Genomic DNA, 24,738 nt, shown 5'->3' on the forward strand with positions numbered 1-24,738 from the left:
CTTCAAGTTCATTTAATTGAAGTCTCCTATTGGAACCTGCATTTTTTCATATCAAAGTTAAATTTCCGTATGGCCCAAAATGCATGATGTTCCAATTCCACCGGCAGATGACAAGCTTTTTTCGAATACAAGTCGATAAGGAAACATTTTTATGGGTGTTTCAAAAGCAGTACAGTAAGTCCATAATGCATCGTCTAAGCGAAGAGACCAATCTTTTCTATCGGGCCTAACCATCTTTTCTGGGATATGTTTAATCTCCCTATTTGACACCTCTACCTGACCATTAGTTTGGGGGTGATATGGTGTGGCCACTTTGTGTGAAATATTATATTTTTTCATAAGTGCTTCAAAATATTTATTCGTAAAATGAGTCCCCCCATTACTAATGATCACCCTTGGGAAGCCAAATCGACTAATGATGTTTCGTTGGATAAAACTAGTTACAATTTTATTATCATTAGTCCATGTAGCTATTGCCTCCACCCATTTTGATACGTAATCAACTGCCACCAGAATATATTCAAATCCAAATGAGGCTGGAAAAGGTCCCATGAAATCAATCCCCCAAACATCGAAGATTTCTACTACTAAAATGGGGGTCAGCGGCATCATATCCTTCTTGGATAAATTTTCTGTTTGCTGACATCACAGACAACTTCGGCCAAATTCATGTGCATCCTTGAAAAGCGTTGGCCAATAAAACCCACTCTGCAGTACTTTTGCTGTAGTTTTTCTTCCACTAAAATATCCCCCACATGCCGAAGAATGGCAAAAAGTGAGAATGCTTTGGAATTCACTCTTGGGGACACAACGGTGAATAACTTGGTCAGGACAGTATTTGAACAGGTTCTTCCCAGAAATAATGTTTAATTTGCGAGAAAAATCGATCCTTTTCTTGTTTTGTCCAGTGAGAAGGTACTTGTCCTGTTGACAAGTAATTGACAATATGGGCAAACCATGGAGGACGGCTAGAGGAGATTGCGAAAAATTGTTCGTCAGAAAATTTTTCTTTGACCTCATTTATGCCTATCGTGTGTTCAACTAAGATTCTGGAGATGTGATCAGCTACCACATTCTCAGAACCCTTCTTATCTCAGATTTTCAGATCAAATTCTTGTAAAAGAAGGATCCATCTGATCAAATGCAGTTTAGTATCTTTCTTTGAGAGGAGATGTTTCAGAGCCGCATGATCAGAGTAAACTAGAACCTTAGACCCTAACAGATATGAGCGAAATTTTTCAAGAGCGAACACTACTGCTAGTAGCTCTTTTTCTGTTGTGGTGTAGTTTAATTGGGCATTGGAAAGAGTCTTGCTAGCATAATAGATCACATGTGGCTCCTTATTGATTTTTTGGTCTAAGACGGTACCTATTGCAAAGTCAGAGGCATCACACATAATCTCAAATGGAATGGACCAGTCAGAGGATTTTATTATGGGTGCTGTTGTCAGGGCTGTTCGTAATGTGTTGAATGCTTTCAAACAGTCTTCGTCAAAGATAAATGGTGTATCCTTGGCCAACAGATTGCATAAGGATCTTAAAATCTTGCTAAAGTCTTTGATGAAGAGTCTATAAAATCCGGCATGACCTAAGAAGGATCGTATTTGTCGGACCGAAGTAGAGGGTGGTAGTTTTGAAATGACCTCAACTTTGGCTTTATTTACCTCGATCCCTCTTTCAGAAATAATATGTCCTAAGACAATTCCTTTCCGCACCATGAAATGGCTCTTTTCCCAACTTAGGACAAGATTTGTCTCCATACACCATTTAAGAATTTTGGAAAGATTATGGAGACAATCCTCAAAGGTGGTTTCAAACACAGAAAAATCATCTATAAAAACTTCAAGACATTTGTCCACCATATTCGAAAAAAATGGCCAGTATGCACCGTTGAAATGTAGCGGGTGCATTGCAAAGTCCGAATGGCATACACCAAAAAACGAAGGTGCCATAGGGGCAGGTGAAGGTAGTCTTTTCTTGATCATCCGAAAATACAGGTACTTGATTGTACCCTGAATAACCATCAAGAAAATAGTAGAAACTATCCTGCTAACCATTCTAAGATTTGGTCGATGAAGGGCAATGGAAAATGGTCCTTCCTAGTAACGGCATTCAGTTTTCTATAATCTATGCATACTCACCATCCAGATGATATGCGAGTGGGAAGCAGTTCACCTTCTTCGTTCTCAACCACAGAAATACCAGATTTCTTAGGTACTACTTGAGTGGGACTGATCCATTTACTATTGGATATGGGGTAGATGATTCCAGCATCTAACCACTTTACCACCTCTTTCTTTACTACTTCACGCATGTTTGGGTTCAATCTCCTCTGCATATCTCGATGGGGTTTGGCATGTTCCTCAAAATGAATATGGTGCATGCAAATAGAGGGGTTAATTCTTTTTAAATCGGCAATGGACCAACCGATAGCCTCTTTGTGTTCCTTCAGAATACCAACCAATTGTACTTCCTGATTAGGGGTCAAGTCTGATGCAATGATTGCCGGGAGGGTGTGATTGAGTCCTAGAAATACATACTTGAGCGTAGCAGAAAGGGGTTTCAATTCTAACATAGGTGGTGATTCTAAAGATGGGACTATTGGTGTACTAGCTAATGTGGACAATGGCTCATACTTGATTGTCCATGGAGGAGTGGTTTTATCGTGTGGTGTATCCAACAAGATGTTAACTTCTTTCATATATTCCTCAAAATCATACACTCCAAAGTGAGCCAAACAAGTATCTAAAGGGTCTGGTGCTAGAATTGTGGGTGTTGCATCTTCTATAATATCTTCTAGTGTATCTACTTCGAAGCAACTATCCATTGATGGTCCTTGGGAAGCACCAAATACATTCAGTCTTAGTTTCTTATTCCCAAACGATACGTCCATGACTCCTGTCCTACAATTAATGCATGCATTTGCCGTAGCTAGGAATGGTCGTCCTAAGATAATGAGAATTTGTCTGGGGTTGCCACTTAATTCCATGTCGAGAACCAGAAAATCAACTGGAAAGTAAAACTCATCTACCTTGACCAAGACATCCTCAAGCATTCCACGTGGTTCCTTAATTGATCTGTCCGCTAACTACAGTGTGACTGATGTGGATTTCAGTTCTTCGAATCTAAAAAGTTCATACACCGAACTAGGTAAAAGATTCACACTTGCCCCTAAATCCAGAAGAGCTTTTTCAATGTGATAATCTCCTATAACACAGAAAATGATGGAGGCTCCTGGGTCCTTAAGCTTTGGAGGAGTGGCATGTTGGAAGACAGAACTAGCCTGTTCAGTGAGACATACTTTCTTTGGGATTTGTGATCTAGATTTATGTTTTTGGATGCATAAATTTTTTAAAAATTTGGCATAAGCAGGGACCTGTTTGATTGCGTCTAGAAGGAGAAGATTAATTTGGACTTGCTTAAACAATTCCAACATCTCATCGAGTTTTTCTCCCTTCTTATCTATAAGAATAGGGGCTTTCAGGGCATCTGAAAATGGGGCTTTAGGCAAGTAAGATGATTCCAGTGCAGTTGGTTCCTTCTCTATTTTCAGTTCCTCCTTGTTCTTGGGTGATTTGGCTTCGGTTAGAGGTTTAGGGTCGGTCTCATTAGTTTTACTAGTGTGTTCAATGACCTTCCCACTTCTCAGAGTCATGATTGATTTGGCATGTTCAGAAAAAACTTCTGGGGTATTAGAGCTCTCAATCACAAATTGCCCGCTTGGGTTGCTCTCAGGTTGGCTAGATAATTTTTCTCCTTCCCTCCTACTGAATGTAGTCGCTAGTTGACTTATTTGGGTCTCTAGCTTAGCAATGGATTATGTGTGGGAGTTAAAGGTCTGAGTGTTGACTTCTAATTGTTCTAGTACTTTCAGAACTTTTTCCTCAAAAGCTGAGTTGTGACCAGTAGTAGACGGTTGAGAAATATTTTGAAATTGATGGTATGGTCCATGCCTATATGTTGGGTCCTGATATTGAGGTCGAGGTGTGGCAGGACCAACCACTGGTTGTGGTCTCCAGAAAAAATTTGGATGGTTTCTCCAGCCGAGGTTATAAGTGTTCGAATATGGATCGTTTCCTGGTCTGCGAGCTTGTTGGACTTGAGCTTGCTGAACCTGCTCGTGCACAAACTCAGGAAATTGAAGTGCGGCTGGGCATTCGCTAACAAAATGGTTCGGACTTGCACACAATGCACTAACTTCTTGGATTGGGTTAGGTGGAATCGGGGATTGTCCAGTATTTAGAAGACAATCTAATTTTTGGGACAGTTCATCTACCTTATGATGGATATCTATGGCATTTCCTACTTCATATATTTAATCTCTCTTTGGGTTTAACATGGGTTTATCTCTAATAGAGGTAGACATATAATGTAATGAATTTTTACTTAAAATTTCAAACAGTTGCCATGCCTCATCCTCATTTTTCAGCATGAATGTCCCACCGCATGATGCATCGATCATTTGTCGTTGTCTTTCAGAGAGCCCATCATAAAAATATTGGATTAACTGCCACTTGGGTACAGCATGGTGGGGACATTTTCTAATAAGGTCTTTTAATCTCTCCCATGTTTCATGAAATATTTCTCCATCTAATTGGGAAAAACTAGTTATGGCTTTCCTTATTTGATTAGTTTTTCCTATGAAAAAATATTTCTTGAGAAACTCTCCTTGCAGCTGGTCCCAGGTTGATATAGTCATGGAATCCAAAGTATGTAGCCAGTATTTGGCTTTGTCCTTAAGTGAGAAAGGGAATAATTTTAACCTAAGAGCATAATCGGAGAAGTTGTGAATTTTGACAGTTGAGCATATCTCAAGAAATTCTTCAAGATGTTTATAAGGGTCCTCATTACTAAGTCCATAAAATGAAAGTAACATTTGGATTATACTGGACTTAATTTTATATTGAGGGGCCTCCACAGGGGGCACTTGAATACAAGGAGAGTAGGTATATGTGGAAGGAGTAAAGTACTCCTTCAATTGCTTGGGTGGATCATTCTCCTGATTTCGATCCATATTTTTACGTCTGTTGGCTCTAAAGGTTCTTTCTATTTCTGGATCAAAAGGTTGGATTTCTGGTCATAACGATCTATGGCCAAGCATACACCTTACAATTATACTATAGAGCAAACACAGAAAATTTTTCTTTTTATAATATATATATTTTTATAATAAAGTGAGAAAAGAATGAAGAAAATCTAAAGAGAAGAACCTAAGAATCTTAAATCTATGAAAAGGGAGAAATTAGTTAATGTTTAGATGTTAATTGCAATCAACTTAAATAAGCATAGACTCTCTATCTTAAGGTTAACTTAGATCTAGACAGCTCCTAACTTTCAAGACCGCCTTTGAGCACTCCAAGCTCAAAACTGACTAACTGACTCGGCCAGATAAGCGTAAGATGTGGGAGGTTCCCTGCTCGTTGCTTTCCTTAGACACCAACTGAGTTGGCTAGGTCAGTCAACGGAACCAATTGAAAATCACTTTCTTTAACCACTTGCCTTAGACACTGAGCAATTAACCAATCCGCACTCGGTTCAACTCTCGGGCTTTCTTATCCTATTGAGCTCGAAATCCTTAGGGGTCAATGTCTAATTAATTTTAGATTAAGGTCTAGGTTATGCAAATGCAAGGTAGTGATTTGTGGGCCAAGGAAGGGTGATCAAATCCCCACCTTATCTGATTAATGGGTTATTGCCCTTAAGATAATTATGGAGATGAGATGCAAAGAAACAAGGTGTCCAATCAAGTTAGAAATTTTTATATTTGGAGTTACACTATTTTAGTTAAGTGTTATGAAATGTTAATGGTTTTTTTTTTTTTTTTAATTCAACCATGCCAAGGTCCCCGACAACGGCGCCAAAATTTGATGCATAGTCATTGATAGCACCAAAAATAACTCTACTCACTACGTAGGTAGGATGAGTTGAGATCGTATCCTCAGGGACCTTGGGCTAAGTTGAGATTACAAAATAAAAGAAAAAAGTATTATTTTTGATTTAGAAAAGAAATTATCTTAAAATTGATGTAATTAGGAAATAAAGAGCTCAGGAGTTTTGAATTAATTTTGCACTAGCAGAGTTGTATCTCTTTTTTAATTAAATAGATACGATTAATCTTAAGAAAAATACCTATCTTTCTTCGACACGCCCCGTACCTGTAGATCACGATGCGTCTCTGAAAAGTACTAGGTAAACAACTCTTCTTTCCTCGGTATGCCCCATACCCGTAGATCACGACGCATCTCCGGAAAGTAAAAGTTGTTCCTAATATTACTCTAACAATAAAGCATAAATAAAAGCATATGAAAGAGAGCAAATAAAGAACTTATGATGATTTAAATAAAAAGCATAATCTTTATTGCATATAAAGAAATACAAGAAAGTTTAGAACAATAAACCATCTCTGTGTCGTTACAAAATTTCTTCTCCACTCCCGAGACTGCTAGCCTAGCTACTCATGAAGTAGTCCCTTTTTATTCCTCTATGCAAGGCTCTAGAAGAATTTCTGAGCTCTCCCTCCAATGGGAGTATAAAAGTCTTTTTATAGGTGTTTGGAGGGAGGAGTTTTACATGATTTTTCGATGCGGAACTAAAAAAAATACTAAAGACTAAAAGATGGATGGATGAGATGGAAAGATCACAAATAAATAAATAAAATATAAATCTTTCTTCTCAAAGTATTTCTAAATATTAATTTTTTTTCTTTTAATAAATATCTGTTCGTCCGCCAGCAAAAACTCCCCGCGAACCCGCCTGCCGCGCGCCCGCTCGCCGCGCTCGCGCCCACGCCGCGTCCGCCCCGCGTCCGTCCCGCGTCCACGCTCACCCGCTCACTCGCGCACCCAGGAACACTACCACGTGAAACATTCTTTTTGTATTCCAAAAAAAAACTTTTGTTTCTTCACAATGACGTCTATATCCTTTTGGATTTCTTGCATAGTATCTTCATTTTCTATAATACCGTATGCATCCTTCTTTTATTTTAATTTTATTTTAAGTCCAAATTTCTTCAAACTTGAGTCTTTTTGATCTATGAATCGGACTCTTTGTATCGACGATCATCTTTCCTGTAAAACATAAAAAGAAGCATCAAATTCTTAAAAAATAAAATAAATTAAATATGATTTTCTACTTTAAATGACTTAAATTAAGTGTTTATCAGGCTCTTAACCGAATCTAAGATACTCTCAAGACTAAATAAAGAATATAAATACTCTCTAGAGATGGAAAATCAAAGGAACTGAGAAGTATTCAAGCTCAAATCCGTGAAAGAGAAAAAAAATCTTAGAAAGAGAGAAAGAAGCATTCAATCAGCTCACCAACTACTCTCCAACTACATTCAAGTATCCAAATTATCTTAGGATGTCCAACAAAGACTTTTACTCTTTGAGTATTATGCTTTTATTATTTTATTATGCTCATTTAAGAAGCTCTTTTGTGTTGAAATTTTTGTACTCTTTTCTTTTGCTATTGTACTTTGAGTTTTGAGTTTTGGGGGATTTCAAAATTCAGATAGGTTGATCCGAACCTGTAATTGAAGGATTTGTATGTTGGCTTCTAGTCAAAAGATAAATGTTCTTGCTTGGACAGCAAGAGTCTGTGTAATCCGACATGTTGTAAATTGAAAATCCTGTTAGTGGATTGAATTCCTAAGTTGGGACTTGGAGAGTGGATGTAGGTGCAAGATTAGCATCGAACCACTATAAATCTCTTGTGTTTGATGTGCTTGCATATTTTTTTTTCTTCATTGTGCTCTATACTTGTTCATTTGTTAATTATGTTTGATCTTCTTTTCTTTGTTGATTAACTCACCTCACTCATCAAGTTGAGCACATTGCTTGTGAGAACTAATCACTAAAAATTTTAAAAGACTCAATTCACCTCCCCTCTTGGGCTCCACATCTGGGCAACAAGTGGTATCAGAGTTCGATGCTCTAACTCTTGCTTGATTTAACAATTAAGAGCCAAAGATCTATGGTACCCCAATTTGGTACATCTCTAGCCGAAGAAAAATCCACCAACCGACCTTCACTTTTCAATAGGTCCAACTACACCTATTGAAAAATGAAGGTCGGTTGGTGGATTTTTCTTCGGCTAAAGATGTGCCAAATTAAGGTGCCATAGATCTTTAGCTCTTGATGGTTAAATCAAGCAAGAGTTAGAGCATCAGACTCTGATACCACTTATTGAAAAGTTCGGATGAGAATATTTATCCAAATACTTGACTATGATATGTGGAGTATCATAGTGAATGGATCTCACACACCAATTAAGTTGATTGATGATGTGTCCCTCCCTAAGTCGGAAGGTGAATGGGATGAGTTTGACAAGAAAATAGCTCAGCTCAATGCTAAAGCCACGAATATCTTGAATTGTGCCTTAGATGCAAATAAATTTAATCATATTTCTACTTATAATTCAGCTAAAAAAATTTGAGATAGGTTAGAAGTTATACATGAGGGTACAAACCAAGTAAAAGAGTCAAAAATTAGCATGCTTGTGCACAATTATGAATTGTTTAAAATAAAATCTGATGAGTCTATAACACAAATATTTACTCATTTCACTGATATTATAAATATCTAAAGAGTCTTAAAAAGTGTTATTCTAACAGTGATCTTATAAGAAAAGTTCTTAGGTCTCTACCAAGATCATGGGAGGCAAAAGTCATGACGATTCAAGAAGCTAAAGACTTGAACATCCTATCTTTGGAGGAGCTGTTTGGATTTCTCATGACTCACAAGCTGACCATAAAGCAACATTCTGAAGAAGAGACTAGAAAAAAAAAGATAATTGTCCTCAAATCAACAGTTCAAGAAAAAGAAGATTCAGAAAAATCAAAAAATAGCAAAGATGATGAGGATTTAGCATTGATCACAAGAAAATTTAGACAGTTTATGAAGAAAAGAAAATAAGAAACTAAGAGAAGATGACCAATTAAGAGAGAGCTGAGTAAAGAAAAAGAGAAAGAACAGCCCATCATTTGTTATGAATATAAGAAGCTGGACCACTTTAGATCAAACTATTCCTAGCTCAAGAAGGATTAGAAGAAGTTTAAGAAGAAAAAGACAATGATGGCTATATGGAGCGATAGTAATGACTCCATCTCAGATGATGAATCATATGAATAAGCCAATCTATGCCTTATGGCACATGAAAATGAGGTAATCACTGAAACTCAAAATGAATTTTCTTATGATGAACTGCAAGAAGCATTTCATGAGCTTTTAGATGATTTAAAAAAATTAGAATTAAAAAATAAAGATCTGAAATTAAAAAATCAAATTTTATTTAAAGAGAAAGAAGAGATCTTCAACAAAAATAAAGAATTAGAAATGAAATATTAAACTCTATCAAAGAAAAAGAAAGAAATTTTAAGTATAAACAAAACTCTTATAAAGAAAAATCAAAACCTAAAGGAAGAAGTAACTAAATTGAAACCAATAATTGATAGTTTTATCCTGAGCTCAAATAAACTTCAAATGATTATTGATAATCAAAGAGCGATGTATGATAAAGCTAACCTTGGTTATAATACTCTTAAAAAATAAAAAATTTTAAAAAATATCTTTGTAAATGCATCCATGAACAAATTATCAAACATTACATGTTTTAAATGGGGCAAGGTAGGACATCAAGCTTATGCGTGCTTGTTAAACAAACTTATTAGTACAAATGTTAAGAAAATATAAATTTCAAAAGGAACCATTGTGACTAACCCCAAAGGATCTAAGTTAGCTTGGGTACCTAAAGTTAAAACTTAATTTTATGTGTGTAGGTGTGTCTTGCATTCCAAATAATGAAGCGAAAGTGATATCTTGATAGTGGGTGCTTAACACACATAACTGGTGTTGAGTCTCAATTCATTACCTTGAAAGCTAAGAATGGAGGTATGGTCACTTTTGGAGATAATGGTAAAGAAAAGATCATCGGCATAGGTAACATTGGTATCACTCCTTCTACTTGTATTGAAATTATTTTGCTTGTAGATGGTCTTAAGCGTAACCTATTAAGCATTAGTCAATTATGTGATAAAGGTTATAAAATAGTTTTTGAATCATCTATGTATATTATAACTAGTCCTTTTGATGATACCACTAGGTTCATTGGATATAGGCATAGCAATGTTTACATGATAGATTTGGATAATCTTTTCATGCAAAACATGCAATGTCTTGTGACCATGAACGCTAAAATCAATGAAAGTAGTTGGCTTTGGCATCAGAGGCTTGACATATTAGTATGCACACACTATCTAAAATTATTAAAAAAGATTTAGTTTTTGGTTTGCCAAAGATAAATTTTGAAAAAGATAAAATTTGTAATGCATGCCAATTAGGTAAGTAAATAAGAGTTTCTTTTAAATCTAAGAATATTGTTTCAACTTCTAGATCTTTAGAACTTTTACATATGGATTTCTTTGACCTTACAAGTACAACTAGCCTAGGAGGTAAAAGATATGATTTTATGATTATCGATGATTTCTCATGTTTTACTTGGATCTTGTTTTTAGCATCTAAAGATGAAGCATTTTCAGCTTTTTCTTAGTTTTGCCGAAAAATCTTAAATAAAAAGGGTTTACAAATTGTTTCTATTTGTAGTGACCATCATACCAAATTTGAAAATAAAAATTTTAAAAAATTTTATGGTGGAAAAAGTATAAATCATAATTTTTTTGTACCTAGAATACCCCAACAAAATAGAGTTGTTGAAAAAGAAAATAAAACTCTTGAAGAAATGATCCGTACCATACTATGTAAGAGCAATCTCTCAAAATATTTTTAGGCAGAGACTATCAATACAGCATGTTACATCTTAAACCATACTTTAATAAGACTAATTTTAAAGAAAACACTTTATGAATTATGGAAGGCAGAAAACCTAACATAGGGTACTTTCATATTTTTGATTGCCGTTGCTTTGTTTTAAATAATAGTAAAGATAGCTTAGAAAAATTTGATGCTAAATCTGATAAAGCTATCTTTCTTGGCTATTCCACTTCTAGTAAAGCTTTTAGAGTTTTCAATAAAAAAACTCTAGTAGTGGAAGAGTCAATTCATATAGTTTTTGATGAGACTAATGATCTTCCATCAAAAGAGAGAGAGGATACTAATGATGCAGGTATCTTAGAAGAAGGAATGAAAGAGCTCACCATCAATGACTTAAATGAGCTAAACAAAGATCAGCTGGAGGAAAAGTATGAGGATGAGAGCATCAATGATCAAAATATTCAAGAACAATCTTAAGATACAAGTAATCTTCCAAAAGAATGGAGGCATGTCCATAATCACTTCAAAAAATTAATCATTGGTGATCTGGCACAAAGGATAAGAACTCAATCTTCTCTTAGAGATGTATGTAATTATGTAAGTTTTGTTTCTCACTTAGAACTCAAAATAATAGAAGAAGCTAAACAAGATCATAACTGGATAAATGCTATGCAAGAAGAGTTAAATTAGTTTGAAAAAAATAATGTATGGACTCTTGTTGCTAGACCTAAAAACCATCCAGTAATTAAAACAAAATGGGTATATAGGAATAAACTTGATGAAGATGGTAATATAATTAGAAATAAGACAAGCCTAGTTGCTAAAGGATATAACTAATAGGAAGGAATTGATTTTGATGAAATATTTGTACCTGTTGCTAGATTAGAAGCCATAAGAATATTGCTTGCTTATGCATATTTCATAAAATTTAAACTATTTCAAATGGATATTAAAAGTACCTTTCTAAATGGTTATATTGCTGAAGAGGTATATGTAGAGCAACCCCTAGGCTTTGAAGATCATAAATATTCAAACCATGTATTTAAATTAAACAAACCTTGCATGGTTTGAAACAAGCTCCTAGGACTTGGTATGAAAGACTAAGTAATTTTTATTAAAAAATAATTTTTTTTTAAAAAAGTAGATATAACTCTTTTTATAAAAAGAAAAGATGAAGAGATACTAGTTATACAAATATATGTTGATGATATTATATTTGGGTCTACTAATGAAGCTTTATGTCAAGAATTTGCCAAGCTTATATAAGGAGAGTTCAAGATGAGTATGATGGGAGAACTCACCTTCTTCCTCGAACTCCAGATCAAGTAAATGAAAGAAGGGATCTCCATCGCCCAAAGTAAGTACACAAGAGAATTATTAAAAAAATTTGAGATAGAGAGCTCCAAGAGTGTAAGTACTCCTATGACCCCTTCCTGTAAATTAGATAAGAATGAACATGGTAAGTCTGTTGATTCAAAGCTTTATAGAGGTATGATAGGCTCTTTATTATTTCTTACTGTCAATAGATTTGATATAATGTTCAGCGTATGTATGTGTGCTAGTTATCAGTCTAATCCTAAGAAATCACACTTGAATGCTGTTAAAAGAATATTCAAATACCTAAAAAGAACACAAAACCTAGGACTCTGATTTTCTAAGCAATCTTCTATTGATTTAATAGGTTACTCAGATGCTGATTTTGCTAGATATAAATTAAATAGAAAAAGCACTAGTGAAACTTGCCAATTTTTATGAGTCAACTTAATCTTTTGGTTTAGCAAGAAGTAAAATTCGATGGTATTATCTATGACTGAGATGGAGTATATTGCAGCTAGAAGTTGCCGTGCTCAAATCTTATAGATTAAGCAACAGCTCATAGATTTTGAGATTGAACTTAAAGACATTCTCATAAGATGTGATAATACTAGTGCCATTAGTTTGACTAAGAACCTAATCCAATACTCTAGATCAAAATATATTGAAATTAGACATCACTTTATAAGGGAACATGTTCAAAATAATAATGTAATGCTTGAATGTATAAATACTGAAAAATAATTAGCTAACATATTCACTAAAGCATTAAATGAAGAAAGATTTTATACAATTAAGAGAGAATTAGACATCTTAGATCCTTTTGCTTGATCTCTCATCATGATTCTTCTCTCAAAATCCTTCCAAAAATCTTTTACTTCATCATTTTAAATTTAGATGATAATCTATTTTTATTTGAGGTCTATTTCAAGCCAATTAAAAATCATCAGAGTTATTCACATATGATCTCAGATTTTTTTCTATTGAAATTCTTTATCAAAAATCATACCAAAATTTATCTGAGCTCTACATGATCATCCCAAGTCAATTCAAGTCTTTCTATTTTTTTTTTCAAATTTTCTCTTATTTTTGAATTTTTTTCTCATCACCTAAACCAACCCTAGATGGGACGACCCATGGGACATCCTAAATTATCGAGCAAACAGGTTTCAAAGTGGATCGATCCATTAAATTTTTTGCTTAAAACCCAAAAGGGTTGACTTATTCACTATTCATCTTCCTCCTCCTTTCATCCCAAACTAAAACCCCCTCTTCAAGCTTTCCACCGGCCACAAATTCCTAAATCCAACCCTCCATAGGCCCAAAAATTCTTAGTTTCTACCTTAAAAACTTGGGAAGATACCTTTTCTTGACCTATCCATGATCAAAACTCACTCTTTCATGATCTTTACCAAACCCTTGAAACCCTCATTTCAAAAATCCTAAACAAACACCTCCAAATCCTTTATTTCTTTTAACCTTTCACCCTCTATTCCTCTCTTGACCCTTTCCTTGGCCCTCATTGCAACAATGGCCCCCAAGATGCGGCTGCCCCAAAGAAGAAAATCAGTGAGGCCACTAGAAGCAGAAGAAAGAAGAAAGAGGGCGGCTCAAATCCCTGCTCAAGCCTATCTTCCCAAGACTCCAAGTAAGGTTCCTCTCTCTACCAAAAAAGTTGCTTTAGAGAGGAATGTAGATTTTTGATTCTTGAGAAGAGATGGTTTTTCAATTGCTGAAAAGATAATTAATCAAGGGTGGAGGTTCTTCTATAGCTTGTCTGAGCTGGTATACATAGATCTGGTTAAGAAATTTTACTCAAACCTAGTGTTTACTGATGGAATTCTAAGATCAGTTGTAAAGAATATTGAAATTGTCCTAAATGCTACTAGGTTGGGTAGATTACTTCAAATGTCCTATGAGGGAAGCTGTCTTGATGAGCTTTCTAGGAAAGAGGATGGACTTAGGACCATCCTAGGGAGAGTTGATGTTGCATGTTTCATAAAAATTGAGGCAAAAGATTTGAGTGTGGAGATGAGACTACACCACACGATCTCTAGGATCATCTTCTCTAGAGGGGGAAGATATGACCTGATGACTAGATGGGATATATATCTGATGCACCATATTGTATCTGAGTCTCCTTGAATCTTTTATTTCTGATGATTGATGCCATGAGGGAGGTCTTGAATAGATCCAAAGCTCCTTTATCTTATTGGAATGGCCCTGACAGTTATTTTTAGGCACAGTGGTGTGAGTTTTGAGGGGGAAGCTGTGTGTAGGTTGCTGAACACTGACACTTACAATGACCACTCCCTTCGATGTATGGGTTTCATCAGAGTGGATAGTCATTGGACCAAGGGTCGAGGTGCTAAAGTTTTGGAGGAGGAGGAGCGTGGTGAGGGAGAGGGTCCCTCATCACCACCTAAGCCCAGGTCGAGCCCTGATATTCATTTTATGTCAGAGCCTGAGGTAGGTGCTTCAGTTACTGCACCCCCATCTACGAGCCATGCCATGCCATCATCATCTAGATTGGGGGAGAACAAGATGGGATTGCTAGCTGAGCGGATAGCAGACATTCTTTCCATCCAGCAGCAGTAGTTCTAGGAGTAGCTCTTTCACTAATTTCAATAGTTTCAGCAGTAGATCCTTCAGCAAATGCAGCAGCAGCAGTATCACCCTCCTCAGTCGAGCTCATTCTCTACTTTCTTATCAGATCTCTCAGTTGTGCCACATATCTCCTCTTTGGTACAGTTATTGACTGACTTGAGCTCCAGAGTAGAAAATGTGGAGAGATGTATACTCAAGTACAGTGGCAGACTTTTCGATATAGAGAGGGAGATCTGACTAGTCTTGACTTCACTGACAGCTGGAGCGGGCACCTCGAGCAGTTCATCATCTCAGTTAGCTGATCTTGCTCATGAGGTAGAGAGACTTCATGGTCTACTCAGATCGACACTTGAGCTGATCCAGACTGATTTAAGGAGCTCGAGAGATTATGTTTCATCTGATTTTGAGGGGCTCAGAGTTTCAGTGAGAGCTGCATTATCTCAGCTAGATGCTATTAGGACTCAGTTTCAGCCCAGACTCTCTGTATCCACTGAGCCTACCCTTGTTTAGCCTATCGCGTTTCATCCTCCAACCTCTTCTACTCGGACCAGATCATCCAGTCGAGGTCGAGGCAGACGTGGTTGTGATTCCACTTTGGAGTCATTCCCTCATTTTGTTCTTTTTGATCCCGAGCTTGATGCCTAATCTCCCTGATCATGATTATGCTATTTTGTATTAGCTACTTTAGATCTCATACTACTTGGTTATTGTATTTTGTACTTGATTATTGTATGAGAACCTTATAGTTATAGATATGTATGGCAATGACTTGATCATGTACTTGACTTTTGTAACTTCCTATTTTGTTGTATTTAAATGAGGTTATCTATTATCATCTTTTGTGTTATTAACTTATGGCTATGACTTCTTAGATATTTGTGAAATAAATTCTATTCAATTAAAAGTTACTCTAATACCTGCTGTAGGACTATTGTTCATAACTTATTTCTCTCACTTGGTATTAAAAATTTTGCTATTTATAAATTCTTCTTAATCCATTTTTGATGATGTCAAAAAGAGGGAGAAATAAGAAAGAGAGAATTTTATTTTTACAAGTTGGTTATGTGACTAGAAAGGAAAGAGAAAGAAAGTAAGTATTTTTGTAAAATAGTTATTTTATCTTTTCATATAAGAAAGGGAGAGAATTTTGATTTTAAAAATAATTTTTGGCAAAATCTTAATATTTCACAAGTAATTTTAAGCAAAAATGGGAAAGTATGATTTAAAACATCATAACTTACTGATAGTGTGGAACTCATGAATCTCTATGACTTATGTTCAACCTTTGGCATGTTCTCTTAACTTTCAAGTACTTTAAAAACTCAACCTTTGTGTTTTATTGATCTCTCTTTATGAACACTCAAATATTTTGTTATTATAAAAAAGGAAGAGATTGTTGTCTCAAGAATTAATTTTGATGGTCATAAACTATTTGAGAGGACTACTAATGAATTTTTTATCCTTGAAGAATACTTTGATATTATTTCAGGTAGTCCAAAAATATTGAGTTTGAAAAGCTTCTTCAAGGATGCCAAAGTTGAAGATTTTGCAAGTTAGAGATAATTTTGAAGCCTTTTGAAAGTGTCAAGTTCATTCAAATCTATTTAAGAGTGTTTGGTAGTATTTTGATAAGTTCAGACTTTAAATGTATGAAAAACTAGGTTGGAACAAAATGGGATGACCCAACTAGATCATCTCCTTGTATTGGAGAGCCGGCACATACCTGTTTTGGCTTGTAGCACGCAGTGGGATGACCCATGGGTTGACCCCTGAGACCCTAAGATCAAAATAGAAAGCATGATTTTCTATCTAACCAAATGAGGTGACTCATGGATCTACCCATTCTCAGTGAGGCATTCCATGGGTCGACCCATATGGAGATGACACTCATAACGGCTAGTTTTTAATTTATTTTTAATACATTTAATACATATTAAACATACTCCAACGGCTCTTAACCGATTCTAAGATACTCTCAAGACTAAATAAAGAATATAAATGCTCTCTAGAGGTAGAAAATCAAAGGAACCAAGAAGTATTCAAGCTCAAATCCATGAAAGAGAAAGAAAATCCTAAAAAGAGAGAAAAAGTATTCAATCAGCTCGCCAACCACTCTCCAGCTGCATTCAAGTGTCCAAATCATCAAAGAGTGTCTAACAATACTTCTACTCCTTAAGTATTGTGCTTTTATTGTTTTATTTGCTCATTTAAGGAGCTCTTTTATGCTGAAATTTTTATACTCTTTTCTTTTGCCATTGTACTTTGAGTTTTGAGTTTTGGAGGGTTTCAAAACTTAGATAGATTGATCCGAATCTATAATCGGAGGGTTGTGGGTTGCTTGTATCCGAAAAATAAGTGTTCATGCTTGACAGCAAGGGTCGGTGTAAGCCGATGTGTTGTAAATTAAAATTTTTTTAGTAGATTGAATTCTCAAGTTGGACTTGGGGAGTGGATGTAGGTGCAAGATTAGCACCGAACCACTATAAATCCCTTATGTTTGATGTGCTTGTATATTTTCTTTTCTTCATTGTGCTTTATACTTGTTCATTTGTTAATTGTTTTGATCTTCTTTTCTTTGTTAATTAACTCACCTCACTTATCAAGTTGAGCACATTCCTTGTGAGCACTAATCATAAAAAATTTTAAAAGATCCAATTCACCCCCTCCCCCTCTTGGGCTCCACATCTGGGTAACACTCTCTTTATTTATGATTTGAAGGAGGTCGTCGTTTGCCTCTCAAAATAAAGCAAGTTCACTTGGAAGCTCGATGATTGTAGACCGCTCTTTATTTATCATCTGGCCAAGATCGTCGATTGTCCCTTGAGCGAACGAAGTTTATCTTGAAGTCAACTTATCCAAGCAGTCGAACCCCATCTAGCTTCTTTGACAATTTGGGATGATGTGATGGCATATCTTAGCTTGAAGACCTTGTCTTGGGCATCATGAAGCTCCTCTCGATGAAGAACTGCCTTCACAGCTGCAACCCATCTGCCTTCACTTGCCACCCAGATGAGCATATTGCACTCTTTGATCAACCTGTGCCTCTCTGTGAGATGCCTTTTGTGAGTCTGCTTGGACCATGCTCTCAAATGATTTATTTCTGTGAAATCTTCTCATATTTCTTCTTCATTTTCGAGAGTTTTCATCCTGCCATATCTGCCTCCTTTTTTGCCTTCCTAGTCACCTTTTCGAGGGTTTTGACCTAACGCTGATAGGTAGGGCGGTAATTACCAATGAAGGTTTGATGTAGTATTTACATCGATCAAACTGAGATAAAACATCATAATAACTACAAGTCAAAGTAAGAGATAAAAACTACTTTTTTTCATAATATAAAAGTGATCACATTATAAGAAATCTGACTTTTAGCAATGAAATTTTTTTTTGTCACAAATAACTATGTTTTTGCAATGAAAAAAAATTATTGCCAAAAATTAAGAATTTATGACAAAAAAAATTTTATCAAAAAGTTAATTTTTTGTGACGAAATTGTAATTTTATTGCTAGAAGTAATTTTTTAATGATAAAATTTTTTTCATTGCTAGAGTTTTTAATTTTTTATGATGAAATAAATTTTTCATCATCAAAAATAAAATTATTTGTGATGAAACAAAATTTTTGTAACTAAAAATTAAATTATTTACAAAAAATAATTTTTATTACAAAAAATATAATTTTTGCAACAAAATTTTTATATTTGGTGATAAAATATTTGTCGCTAAATGTTATTTGGTTGAAAAAAAAGTTGAATCTTTTATGATGAAATTTTAATTTTCATTGCTAGAAGTATATTTTTAATGATGAAATTATTTTTCATCGCTATAGGTTTTTTTTGCAACAAAATAAATTTTTCATCGTAAAAAATAAAATTATTTATGATGAAATAAATTTTTTATTGCTAAAAAGTTATTATTTATGATGAAAAAATTTTATTACAAAAAATATAATTTTTGTTACAAAATTTTTATATTTGGTGACAAAAATATTTCGTCGCTAAAAATTATTTTGTTAGAACAAAAATATTGTTTTAGGGCAAAATTTTGCCCCAAAATGCATGATCTCCCTCTCGCTGTCCCACGCTGTCGAGCATGCCGCTCCCTCCCTGATGAGGTCACCGTCGGTCGTCGTCCTCCCTCCCCGATGAGCATGCCATTGATCAGGTTAAAGCCCTCCTCGATCATCATCCTCCCTCCACACCACGTGCAGGCCAAATCTCCCATCTCTCTCTCGCTTTCTCATGCCCTCCATCGATCGTCGTCCTGCCTCCCCCATCGAGCGTGCCATCATTCATCATCCTCCCTCTTTGGTCGAGTGCACCACTAGCTGGATTGAAGCCCTCCACACCATTGTGCCGCCGAATCGAGGTCACCACCATCGTCCTCCCTCCATGCCACCATACCGTCGAATCGAGGCCACCGCCATCGTCTTCCTCCCTGATTTCTCCCTCTCCCTCCCTCACTTTCTCTCTCTCTCTCCCTCTCTTACGGTTGTTGCTTCCCCTAGACCATCATCGTCGCTCCGCCTCTACCATCATCATCGTCACTCCATCTCTGCCTCCACCTCCACCACCGTCCTTCTTTGACCTCCGTCGGGCTGCTGTCGCTGAGGTATGACTCTCTCTGGCTCTCTCTCTCTCTCTCATAGTCCACCTGTAGGTAGCCTCCGTCGTCGCCGCTGCACCGCCATCGTCATTGCTGCATCGTGCTCACCGTTGCTGCATCATCGTAGCCATCACCGTCGTCCCTCTTTGAAGTCCATCGGCCACGATCTCTCAACTATACATGGCTCTCTCTAGCTCTCTTTGGCTATGTCTCTCTCTGGCTCTCTCTCTTACAGTCCACCTGTAGGTCATCGCCATCACTGCATCATCGTTGCTGCGCCACCATTGTCGTTACCGTCGCTGCACAGTCATCGGCATCTACTTGTCTCGGTACCCATCTCTCTCTCTGTGTGGATTTATGGGAGAGTTGGAAGATCAGGCCATAATTTTTTTAATTTTTATAATTTTTAATTTTTATTCTTTTTTTAATTGATTTTAGTCATTAGGCATGATTATTTATTGCTCTACTCTGAAGCATAGTTTATGATTTGAAAATGTTTAAAAATAAAAATAGTTATAAAATAATATATTAATTATAGCATAACAAATCTATAAACCATAGAAATTTTCACTCAAAGATGGCATGCATAATTCAATATTTATTTTTAATAAAAAAAAGTATTGATGCTGTACACACTATCCTCGAATTGTCCTTACAGACAGTTTAGGCACGTGAGTGAATTTTATATTGCATACCATGTGCTCTACATTGAAAAATTTTGTTGGTATTTTTGATCATGTTCTCTGGATACATAGCATATTTTTAATGTTTGTGTATCTGGAGAACTACGTGAAATACTGTCAAATTTTTTTGGTATAAAAACATATATTGTATATTAAATTCTTACTGATGTAATCCCTAATGGGAATAAGGCATAGTCACTATTTACTAAGATTGATTTTGCATCATAAACATGTAGGATGGATGTGGTTGGATGTCATTGTGTGATAAATTCTGTCTCGAGTATATTGTGGTGTGACATCTTTCATGAATTTGGCATCCAATCACACTAGAGAAGAAGAGAAAGCTCATTATCCATGTTGTCATGTAAGAATTTATTTTGGTGTACCCTATCAGACATTCAAAATTAATTATACGAACATGGCATAGATGTGACTTACAAGAGTGGACTTGTCATGATGAAGTTTTGCTGACTAGCTTGAGCATGTTGTCCAGGAGTCTCACAAATGCTCATTAACAAGGGATCATCCAGTCGTGAAAGGCAAACACTCGGTGAGAAGATATAGAAATTTTAAAGAATCTCATTCGGAGTTATTTAAAGCAAATGTGGAAGCGAGATCAAAACATCCGCATCCCATTCTGAGACAAGAAGCTGAGGAGGACAGTAACATGCCTGTGAATGATAGATTCAAGCATCTATTAAGAGATGCAAAAGTGACATTTATCCTGATTGTAAGAAGTACTCTCTTTGTCCGTCATAATAAAGTTATTACATATGAAGACACTGGATAAGTGGTCAAACAACTCATTTAATTGGTTGTTCAAATTTTTGAAAGACTTATTGCCTGAGGGGGAGTTACTTCCATCAAGTCATTATGAAGCCAAAAAATTATTGAAAGATTCGGATTGGGAGTCGATGACTTAGGCCTATGCTGTGAAAAGATACATGTATGTCCGAATGATTGTGTTCTATTTCAGAAGGACAAAAAAGATCTACAAGCATATCTGATTTGTCATTCAAGCAGATAGAAAAAAAATCATGTAAGAATAAAAATAAAAAGAAAATATCATGTAAGATTTTATGGTACTTTTCGATTATGCCATAATTGCATTGATTGTTCATATCAAGGCATACTGCTTGTGACATGCGATGGCATAAGGAGAAAAACAACATCAACAATGATATCATAAGACATCCATCAGATGGAGATGTGTGGAAATATTTTGATCGTGAACATCCATGGTTTGCAGCTGATTCATGAAATATCAGGCTAGGGTTGGCAATGGACAGATTTAATCCATATGGTAATCTTAGCACTACATACAGTATGTGGCCTGTTATGATGTTTACTTGTAATTTACCACCTTGAAGTATATGAAATCACCTTTTAATCTGCTGGCTTTGCTCATCCTGGGTCCCCGTGCCCTGGAAGAGACATAGACATATTTTTAGAGCCGTTGATCGAAGAGTTGTAATACTTATGGAAGAAGGGTGCAAAACATATGATCATATTGTAGGAGGCATCTTTCGTATGCATGTAGTACTGCATTGGATAGTTAATGATTTTTCTTCATATGCGATATTTTTGGGTGGTGTACAAAAGGGTATAAAGCATGCCAACTTGTAACGATAATATTACATTAAACCATATTCATGGAAAATTTGTTTCATCGATCATCGATGTTTCTTGCCAGATGATCATAGAGGAGAGAAGTCTCAAGTTTAATGGCAAGCATGAATGACATGCCCAGCCAAGATTCTGATCTATGGATAATATTTTAAATTAGCTACCCGACCCACAGGATGTCATATTTGGTAAGGGTCTGACTAGCCAAGTAGGCATGCGAACAAGTATCAAAAATTGGAGAAAGAGGAGCAAGTTGTTCGATCTTCCATATTGAAAAATACTTCTTCTTCGACACAATCTTGACGTCATGCACATTGAAAAGAATATATTTGATAATGTATTTTATACCATCCTCAATATTGAAGAAGAACGAAGGATATTGTGAAGGCTCATCTTGACTTGGAGGACATATGGATTAGAAAGGAATTACATTTGATTCGACAGGGGGATAGGCTGGTGAAGTCATTGGCATGTATGTACTAAATCAAAGAGTGAAATTAATTTCTCACATATTTGAGATCAGTGAGGTTTTTCGATGGATACGTTTAAACTTGAAATGGTGCATCAAGCCGAAAGATGGAAGATCGTCGGGATGAAAAGTTATGATTTCATGTGCTTCTACAATATGTGCTCCTATTTAGTTTGCATGGATTATTGCCAGATAATATATGCGATGCATTATTTGATCTAGAAACTTATTTTGGAACTTATGTACGAAGATGTTGAGGCAAAGTCAGATCAACATATTAGAGAAGAAGATTATCATTACTCTCTGTAAGCTTGAGATGATATTCCTTCCCACCTTCTTTGATATCATGGTACATCTTTCAGTTCATCTTCCACATGAGGCTAGACTGAGTGGGCCAGTACATACAAGATGAATATACCCAATTGAAAGTAATTACATGATATTGTAATATTTATTATTCATTATTGTATTTCTTATTATATATATATATTAATTGATAATTTATTAGATAGAGAGATGCGAGAATATAAGAGTATCATCGCTAACAAAGCATGGCCCGAAGGTTCAATAATGGAGGCACAGGTTATGAATGAATGTCTGATATTCTGCTCTATGTACCTTCAGAGAATGGAGACCAAATTTATGAGATCACAATAGAATGTCGATGTTGATAACATTCTGACGATGGATTGTCCGTGTTCTCCAATGTTGCCCGACCATATGGTAAGAAAGATTTTTGAATATTGACACCACAGGAAATAGACGATATGCATTGGTATGTGCTAAACAATTGCGAGGAGGTGGAAGCATACATGATGTAAGTATACACATTTAATTTTTTTTTGTTGATAGATGCATGAATGTACATACTCATAGACTCTAAATTAAAATATACATATTATTAATGTATCACTTCAGTGAGTACGAAAATGAGCTCAGAAAAATCAATCCTACATTAGCAGCGGCACGACATAGGAATCAATTTGCATCATGGTTTGACGAATGGGTCAGTTATGTTAATGTTCACCATGATTTAAAGGTTCGTTTACATAGTATTTATTTTGTCAAACTTAACCTACTTATTATTCTTTTAATTATAGATAGCTCAGCTACGTATAGACAATTTAACTATATCAATGATGACTTAGCTATACTTGCACGAAAACCGACAGATGTGTATCGGTATATTCAGCATGCATAGTCAATGGTGTGCGGTTCTTAACAAAAAATCACGATCATGATCGAACCACATAGAATTATGGAATAAGCATAGAGGACGAGCACAAAGTGAAATAATAGATTTTTTTGATGTTTTGCATGAGATTATAGCATTGAGATATAGTGGTCTTCGATGGGTCGTTATTCAAGTATCGATGGTATGATTTAAGATGATACAGGCCAATTTTATAGACCCTCAACTCGTCTCCATACTGTCAGGTGTGGTACAAAAGTGATCCTTATATTTTTACAAAGCAAGCGAGACTAGTGTAGTATATTGATCATACCAAAATGAAAGAACTTGGCGAGTTGCAATAAGGCTCAGCATAGATATTTGTTCGATCCTATACTTTTCACACGTCCAAATGATGAAGATCTAGAGAATAAAGTCTGTACAACTATTGAAAATGAAGCATATCAAATGCAAGCACCAGATAAATATTAGTGCAGATGACATGGTTGACATAGGACAATTGTAAAGAGATGACTGCGAACTGAGGATGTTCCTATTGTTGGAACGTCGGTAAGGCACGAGCACGGGCATGATCCAACAATAATTTGGGGTCACAATCCATGTGGATGATGACTTCATCAATAATGATGACGATAGCACTTCAAGGTCGATGCCTTCTATGAGTGCTGCTGAGGACGACTATATGGATACGAGTTCAGATTCTGAGAATAATAATTAATATGAATAAGTAATTCAATTTATTTTTTTGTTACATCATATAATACTTGAGTTTTTTTTATTACGTGCTGATTTGAATTATTTTAATTATTGTAGCATCATGGCTGGTCCTGGACGTGACATTCGCGAGGTAGACAGCAGCCCTATTCGATGATACACATCCTCACTTTAGCATTTTGCATGATGAGTCTGAAGATTTAGATGAGACTCAGCTACTCGAGTCTATAGAGCAGACTAGTGCTCAGCCAGAGCCTGCCTAGCTGGAGGTCATGGCACCACAACATCATCCTCCTACAGGTACATCTCTATCAATTTATAAACTATATATATTTTTTTGTTATATACATCCATTGGTAGATGATATATGTTTATTTCATAAATTTTCATATACAGAAACACAGCAGCGACGCGCAGTGCATGATCCTAGTAGGGACCTCATTTTGGAGAAATACGTGCATACGCATAATGAAAAGCTGAAAGTATAGATATTTTGGGATCATTCGATGGGCACAAAGGCTATATAGTCGCAAATAAGATCAGTCTGTATATGTGGAATCATTTTTCATGGGCCGTCGAAGGTTTCAACATGTAGCCCCTCGATACGGTGATGCCCTAGTCTCTCACATCAAGGTAAGAATTAACTTCGAATGTCTTGCACATCATTACATGATCCATATTATTTTTTATTATATGGATAATTTTTTATTACATGAATAATTCAATATCTTTGCTTTTTTTATGATGAATGTTCATATGTGTAG

The 24,738-nt window shown here is 35.8% G+C and overlaps 1 non-coding gene across 1 annotated transcript; it reads left to right on the plus strand.

The window, feature by feature from the left end:
- The first annotated feature begins 4,520 nt into the window (after positions 1-4,520).
- LOC140859002 (small nucleolar RNA R71) lies at positions 4,521-4,626 on the plus strand. The gene has a single exon (XR_012142403.1). It is a non-coding gene; the product is annotated as a small nucleolar RNA R71 (small nucleolar RNA).
- The last annotated feature ends 20,112 nt before the right edge of the window (positions 4,627-24,738 follow it).

The sequence above is a fragment of the Elaeis guineensis genome, chromosome 6 (assembly GCF_000442705.2).
Source record: "Elaeis guineensis isolate ETL-2024a chromosome 6, EG11, whole genome shotgun sequence".
In the NCBI taxonomy this organism is placed as follows: domain Eukaryota; kingdom Viridiplantae; phylum Streptophyta; class Magnoliopsida; order Arecales; family Arecaceae; genus Elaeis; species Elaeis guineensis.